At 41.0% G+C, this 8,157-nt stretch overlaps 1 long non-coding RNA gene across 1 annotated transcript in view; it reads right to left on the bottom strand.

Annotated features, from left to right (window-relative positions):
* Positions 1 to 886: 886 nt before the first annotated feature.
* LOC115590931 (uncharacterized) overlaps positions 887 to 8,157 on the bottom strand; it is a 7,537-nt gene continuing 266 nt past the window's right edge. Inside the window, exons 1-4 of the long non-coding RNA XR_003985857.1 lie at positions 7,750 to 8,157; positions 3,320 to 3,433; positions 1,607 to 1,666; positions 887 to 1,503 (exon numbers count right to left, since the gene is read on the bottom strand). The exon at positions 7,750 to 8,157 is cut by the window's right edge and continues 266 nt beyond it. This is a non-coding gene — a long non-coding RNA (uncharacterized LOC115590931). The remainder of the gene's footprint in view (positions 1,504 to 1,606; positions 1,667 to 3,319; positions 3,434 to 7,749) is intronic.

The raw sequence follows: 8,157 nt of genomic DNA, 5'->3' as shown, positions 1-8,157 counted from the left end.
GACCCCAACGCATTCACCAAGACATTTGTGGCGTAATTGTTAATTTTAATGCCATAATGGCTTCAGATGGGAGCCCTGATTAGACATTTATTACACAATTAAATGAAACATACTCAAGAATCACAAAAGCCTTCCGTAATTATTTCAGGCCATTAATAAAATGGGCATTAAATTATATTGGACACAAAAGAGAAGTGAAATAGATTTCCATTAGAGCAATAGAGGCAGAGAGGGGTAATAGATCCTGCCTGAATTCACTCTGAAATTAATTGTTGCCCAGCCTATTTCCACACACAGTGGAATAAATGAATGAGAAAAGAGAGGAAGAGAAGAACGAGTTGGTGGCCGTGAGAGTGAGGGGAGGGGGTTACATTAAGAGCCTCTGATAAAAAAAGCTTTTGTTTGACGCACTACAATGGACCCTCGATTCAAGAGAGAGGGAGAGGGAGTCAGACCAATTTCAATCTTAGTCCACCCCTCCAGAGTTCTGAGTCGAGGTTATATCCTCTTTTCAAGTTCGGTTTCTGCTTTTGAATAAACAGCTATCGAAGATCTACCTGCGAAAATGCATATATCCAAATGTGACGCTCATCAGGAAGCAGAGCGCGGGTCAGCACGCGAGCCAAAAACACAAGTGCCACGTTTAAAAAAAGAAGAAAAAAAAGGCGGAACAAATGCGTATGACAGGAAATCAATCTTTTTCTTTCATTAATAAATGACCTGCCGGGTCCGAGGGAGATTCTTTGAATGTTTGACAGAAAGTCACCTTCGAGCTGTAACACGATGGAGGTCGAGCTCCAACGACTAAATCGTGTGATTCAATAAAAATCTTTATCATTCAGGACAAATGTTAACAACAGTCAGAGAAGATACACAGACGTAGAACTCTATCATCAGATACTGCACCTTTAATGGAAACTGTACAAAAGAAACAAAAAGTTCTACATCAACATTTCTTTGCTAATCTTTTCGACTGAAATGTAACGTGAAGTCAAGAAGAAATAAAAAAAAATTAAAAAATAAGAGCACTGACAATGGAAAAATTAACAGAATTTATTTTCCCCATCTCCGAACAGTGAGATTACGACAGTTAAAGCACATCAAAGCCCAACGTATGGCAAAGACTTTCTGAAACCATTTCCAACGGGACCTCTAAATTGAACCGTCTTTTGAACTGGCGCTCTCTTGAGATCTTCTGTAAAAGTGCAGAAGAAATGGAAACTGATATCTCGCACGGCTCGAAACAGATCATTCAACAAAAATTAATTAATCATTCACTGATACAGATTTGTGGAATTGTATTTTTTTTTTTTTCTTTCTCCTCCATCAGACAGTCGGGCTTCAAACGCTTCTACATTCTTCAGCTGTATATATTTAATTATCTTTTTTTTTTTTACATTTATCTGTGTTTTGATTTTTTACAATACGTACAGTTCAGATTTCACACGCAGCCGTTTGTCCAATAAAAGGTTTTTCCTCACTTCATAATTCAGGATGCAAATTCTGTAAACAGAACAGGGAGAAAAAGGTACAAGTTGACTGGTGTGTATAAGTTTGAGACATTGGAGAGAAGAAGCATTTTCTATTTCAGTTTTGAACTCATCACCTGACTCTCGGGGAGATTTGCACCACGTCCTCAGGTTCGGGTCTCAGACTCACTGCAGCCCTGCGATGAGAGATTAAAACAAGAGAGGTTGCTTTAAAAATGAGGCATACACAGTGTTAAAATGAATATGAGTGCAGGATGTTCATAAGTCTTATTGGAATTATCGACCTCTGCAGGTTTATGTTGCTCCGACTGAGTTTCACAGTTTCGCAGCGCAGCTTTCTCAGTAAATGCCACATTTGTTTCACCTCTGGGTGTCTAGACTGTAATATAACCACCAAATCCAATTAATCAAAACATTATATTTCACAATGTTCTTTTTTGTATTTCTTAAAAAAAAAAAAAAAAAAAAAGTATTTTTCCAGTAATTAAAAAAAGACCAGACGGAGCCTGAGTGTCGATGCTGGGCACGTTCTCCAACAGACAAATTACGTCCACTGATGAGATATAGCTTGGGGCTATAATGAGAGGTAATGAGCGAGTGTAAACGTGTCACAAGTGTTATCGTGGATATTTTATTTAAAAAAAAGAACAGCAGTTATTTAATTTGAGAATTTCCCCAAACACAGGCTGTTTTATAACGCTGAATAACATCACGCCGGTGATTTGGGAGCCGGCTGTTGTCAGAGTGGAGTCGTGTACGTCGTCATTGTGCTCGTCGTGATCCTGTGTACTAATGAATATCACCTCGGGCTTTGTTTGGCATTAAGGAAGTGGAACTACTAACTTGAAATAAGTTAATCGTAATAAACGACTATACTTCACAACTCTTTGTTAAGTCCACTCAATGTCTTGGTACAGTCATGACGTCAACCTTTTCTCCAGAGGACGGTGTGTTTCCCAAGTAGTTTGTTGGTAATGGTAAATGGTAAATGAATGAGCATTTATACACTGATTTTTCAAGTCTACCGACGACACAAAGCACTTTACAGAACTTGTCACATTCACACATTCATACACACATTCATACGCTGATGGCGGAGGCTACCATCCTGAGCTTTACAAAGCACCCCGCGATGTTCCTCTGCTCAGGCATTCACACACTTACACCGATGGAACAGACATTGGAAGCAATTTGGGGTTCGGTATCTTGTCCAGGTAAACAATGACATGTAGCTGGGGGATCCACTGGTCTAACGATTATAGGACGACCGGCCCTACCTACACCACCGCCGCCTCCAAGTTCACTGCTTGTAATAGCTCCAAGTCTTTCGTAATATGATCCACATCCAAAATGGGCAAGTAAAGGATCAGGGAGCATTCTATAAGACCACCAGGACCCAAGCAGCTACTGCAAACCTCTGCTGTGCACCCTCAGCAGACGGTGGACAGTGTAGGTGGTCTTACGGTTGATAAGGCATGGTGGTAGTGTTCGCTTGGGAACTGAGGTCAGGGGGAAGATGCAAAATCAGCCAGTTCCACCAAACAGTAGTAGTAACTTAAAGGAACAATAATTTGGTGACCTGCTGAGAACCTGCGAGATCTTCGGTTGAGAACTACACCTTCAGCTGTGGACCCTGATGTGCTTCAGGCCTGCGGGTTACAATGAGATCGCTGTTCTTCTCTGGTATAGCAGCAGCCACGGACAAACCAAACACAGCACTGTCCAATATCAACTTGTTTCCCCCGGGCTTGGTAGGAACTGGCTGGTAACCCAGAAACACTGAGAAGGCCCTGTGGAGGAACACAGATGGAAGATGTAGAACTACTCACATCGTCGTTGAGGAGATCTCACATCCTAGAGCTGACTTCTCCAAGCGGTAGATTCCTGGACATCAGGACGGGGAGGTGCCCTCAAGATCCTTGGTGAAGTGTCCCATCTGGCTGCTGGATTCAGGTAAAACATGGAAAATAAGATTGATGGAAGACCTCATGAATTAGCGAAAGACTTTATAGAACTGGAATACAATATCCTGGAGAAGATGGCACAGATAGATGTGATTGATCACGGGTTGGACTGCTTGATTGGCAGTAGAAAGCTGAGGGTGCAACACAAAGTGGGCAGTCTTGGAGGAGATGATGATGGTGTTGTTGTCCAGATGTGGGCATGTCAGTGGAGATGAGGGACCACCGTTGTTTTACTCCAGGCAGAGGAAATTTGGACATTTGCCTCCATCAAAGACCATCAAGATCATTGCTGGATGCAGGAAAACGTGCAATGGACCAAATGATGATGGGTTTGATTGGAGGAATTGAGCCATTGGAGAACCTGAGCTGGTACATTTATGAGTGAGATGGAGGAACAAATCAGGATTCTGGTTCTTGGGCTTGTGAAATTAAAAAGTCCAAGTTGCTTGAGGAAAGGAGGGAAGGAAGCCTCTGGACCTGGGGTGACTGTTTGTACAAGAGATAACCTAATTCCATCTTTAAACAAAAGTCAAAAAAGTTTTGTCACAGTGCCATTTAAGAGCAACACAAGATCAGTAGCAGATGGGTTGTGTCTTGCAGGAGAAAGGTGAAAGAAAAGACCTGAAACTACCAGAAGATTCAATCTGTAAAGAAGAGCTGGGACTTTTTGTATTTCTGTCAGAGCAGGGAGGTTATCCAACGTTTCTGGCCTTGTTCATGTTGTAAAAGTTCGTTCTGTTTGTATTTTTCGGGGACATTGAGAAATGATTGTGTCTAGAGGGCAAATGTTGATCAAACAGTACTTGCAGAATATTGTACGTTGATTGGTTCATTATCTCTGCAGTTTGGTCAAACAATTTATTGAATGATTTGATTTGAGGGTTGTTATTTGAATTGACAAAAACCGACACTGTGTGTTTATTTGCCAAAATTTTGCACATTACAGTGTGTTTACAGGTCTTGGGGAGAACGACTGCATATGTGGGGGAAAAAAGTAGTATAAAGACTTTTGTGGCTCCAGGTGAAGGGTATATAAGCATATGCTCTTATAAATGGCCTCTAGTGATGTCACTTGGTGGTTAAATTGCATTGTGGGTAATGTAGGGACCAGGCTTTGAGGCATGCTTGGAAAAAAGGTGATATATCTGGTTCTGCTGTGTCAGTCTTGATCATTTGCGTTTAAACTGTCTACAATGAGTCCAACAGAAATATAGCTACTACATTACCCACAATGCAACTTAGCCACTGAGTGACATCACTGGAGGCAGTTTATCAGATTACGTTCAGCTTCCTCTGGAGCCACAAAAAGCTTTATACTACTTTTTTTTTCCCCAACCGCATTTTAGTAGCAATCCTCAAGTCCTGTAAATATATCTACATGTGTAAAATTGTTAGAATTGACCTTTAAGGTGCGAACTTGAGCGGCTTAGACAGTTACAAGAATACAAAAAATAAAAAATTTGAAAGTGTATCATCAAAAAATGGTTCACTCAGAATATAAATCGATGAAACTGTTTATTTATTATAGACTTCCGCTCTGTATGGCATGAAATATGTGCAGTTTTTAAAAATATAATCTTCTGTTTTATATATATTTGTGTATCACGATTTACTGTATGTGTTCTGTTCTAAAAATGTATTTTGTTATTGTTTGGCAGCCGTTCAGCTCCTCATTTATGCTCCGTAAATCTTATCTAGTGAGTCACAGTCTCATGTAAAGGGCTCAAATCCCCCCGCAAAGAAGGCCGGCGCCAAATGAGTTTTTTTCCCTCTCTTAATGAAGGTCAGGAGAGAGTCACATCTTTCCTTTTGTGATAATTTATCCCTATCTCCTGTTATCTCTTTTGCCCCTTTAATCCTAATTGTATTGTATAATTGTGTGATGTGCACCTCGTGGTCTTTGAAGTATTGCCCCTATCCTTTCATTATTACCTGATGCCTTGAACCTTTGTTAATTTTTTTTCTTCCCTGCTCTGCTCCAATGTTGCACAATACAAGCGAGAACAGCTTAAGTCTCGTCATTTTAAAAGATTTTTTATTCAAGTCAGATTTTACTTTGTTACTGAGAAACTGTCACCACACAGATATGATGTATATGTATATGTATTTGTAACATACACCCCATGTAGGGGGACGCATCTCATATTTTTTACTGCTGGTTGCTGTTTTGATTGCCTCACATTGCCAATAAATGGCACTTAAAAGCAGATAATGCATAAAAATATCAGTATTATGTGCTGAATTTGACGTTTGGAGTTATTTCTGCAGCCTTTTCGTCGAACAATGCAGGTAAAATTACCAACAATTCAAGCTTACAATTGCATTTTTTTGTACCATTTCTAGGGACATTTTTTGGTAAATCCAGTCAAAGCTGGCGACAAATGCCTCGACCGTGAAAACTAAAATGAAATATAGATGAGGTAAAACAGAATTCCTTCTGTAAACATGTACTGTAGTTGTTAAATGCTTCCAATCTCCAAACCGGATATTTTATTGTGGAGGAATGTGAGCAGTGCAGTGACAGGGCTCTGTATCCTGAGTACACACTGAGAGAGTTACAAGGAAGGAGGCATTTTATATTGCCCTTTAAAAAGTTTGAGTTAAGATCAGAAGTACACATTTGTGACGATGACAACAAGTGAACACTGTGTCTGTCTGTGATTGTGCACATATTTTTCTTTTTTTACCCCCAGTCAGAGTGAAAGTGTCGCACAGTCATTTTGAAGAATCAGTTGTTTGGACTGCAGCGTTCAGTCTGTGGAGCCACTGAAGCATCAGTGTAAAAAAGAAAAAAGAAAAAGAAAAGGCACTGGCTAATTGCTGGAACAATGCTGCCTGTAGACCTGTCCTTCAACCAGAGGGCACATGATGCCTGTTGTTACAGTGATGCTAATGTAAGGGGCGGGATTTCAAAAAAATAAAGTGCAATAATTTAGTTCAAAACGTGATTCAGCTGCACTTCACAGGCTTACAAACATTCTGCTGGGAGAAAAAAAAAAAAAAAAGTTAGGAAAGTTGTAGACCATGTGAGTTGTCTCAGTTTCTAATATTTATTTATTTTTTTGACAGAGAACCATCACTAAAGAGGATGGAAATACAATAAAAGGCATTGAAATGTCAACCCTGGCTTTTAAGAGTTTTTTGAGGGAGGACGCAAGTGTGCAGTAAAGAAAACCTCTTACCGCTTCAGCACCATGGACAGTTACGGTGGGGGAGCTTACCTCAATGCTCTCCGCGGGAGCCCGAGTTGGCTAATAGGCTCTCTGTGTGTCAGGCCGCTCCCCATTCAATTTTTAAGGCGAGATGGATGGACATGTGTCCTTAGATAATCCGAGTTTTGTGTGTGTGTGTGTGCGCGCGTATGTGTGTGTGCGCGTATGTGCGTGTGTGGGGGGGTGGGTGGGTGCGGGTCTCGCGCGCGCGCGCCTGTTAGTAATACTGAGTTATAACTGGTTTAAAATAAACTTTCAACAGTTTCACAATTTTTCTTTTTTTTTCTTGTAATTGTGTGGCGCAAACGTTTCTCTCACTCCGGCTGTGTTTACCGAACCACATAAATCAAATACTGGAATACACAATTACACACACACACACGCACAGAGAATATATCCTATTCTTATTTGCTCTACTCTTATTTTTCACTTTCGAAATTTAGTTTGGGCGGATGTGTGTGTTCTGACAAATCAAATCGCTTCACATTTTCCCAGACGCCTGGAAGTTTGGAGATGGGGAGAAGTTTGCGCACGGTGACGCGCAGCCACATTTAAAAAAAAAAAAAAAAAAGAAAAACCCCACAGCTATTTTATTTACAAAACTGTAATTTCACCTTTTTTTCTATATTTTATCTCAGACATTAGACCCTCATATGCAGCGACGATTATATTTGAGGAGCTGCCGATGGAGGGGAGAAATAATAATAATAACAATAATAATCGTCTCGATCCCTGACAAATTAAAGCCTATTGCATTTCTCATTATCCCGTTAAATTGTCGAGGGAACTTTCCAGGCGCGCATTTATTAGACAATCCATTTTTTTTTTTTTTTTTTTTGAATAAGAAACATAGTTGCCTTCTCCCTCGTGAGTAGGAGGCTCAGCCCCTAAAATAATTTCCCCCCGTTATCTGATTCATTGATCTCGAAATGAAGCCTGAGCTGGCGCATGTATAGCAGCCCCCCCCCCCCCCAAACGCCGCGCGTCAAATTGCATATACGCTGCTCGGTAAAAGATAGCATAACACAATTTAAAACTTCAAAAATAGGCTGAAATACAGAGTCCGAACATGCAGGATACTACCTCACGGCTGCTGATGGACATCATAGCACCGACGATTGCGGGAGAGGATTTTTTGGGGGAGCTTTCTCTTTACGCAGGCATCCATCCATCCATCCATCCATCCGGTCGTGGGGAGGCGGGGGAGGAAAAAGTCGGGGGCGTCCTCTGCTGTGGGCGATATTGTTCTGGAGGTCGAGGTTAGGAGGATTTTTTTTCCCTTCTTCTTCTCCCCAAACGAGCATTTCTTTAACGATAATTTCAGGGGTTTTGTAAAGAAAGACATGATGGAAATCTTCTCGTAACGAGGGGAACGCCGCTCGACGCATGCGTGCGCGGGGGAGACGGAGGGAGAGAGAGCGTGAGAAAGAGACGCAGATGGTGCTGAAATATGGGAAATATCACAAGCAAGGGGGGAGAAAAAAAAAAAAT

The sequence above is a fragment of the Sparus aurata genome, chromosome 11 (assembly GCF_900880675.1).
Source record: "Sparus aurata chromosome 11, fSpaAur1.1, whole genome shotgun sequence".
NCBI classification, from domain to species: Eukaryota; Metazoa; Chordata; class Actinopteri; order Spariformes; family Sparidae; genus Sparus; species Sparus aurata.
The sequence above is the reverse complement of the archived record's forward strand: the minus strand, read 5'-3'. Positions and strand labels throughout refer to the sequence as shown.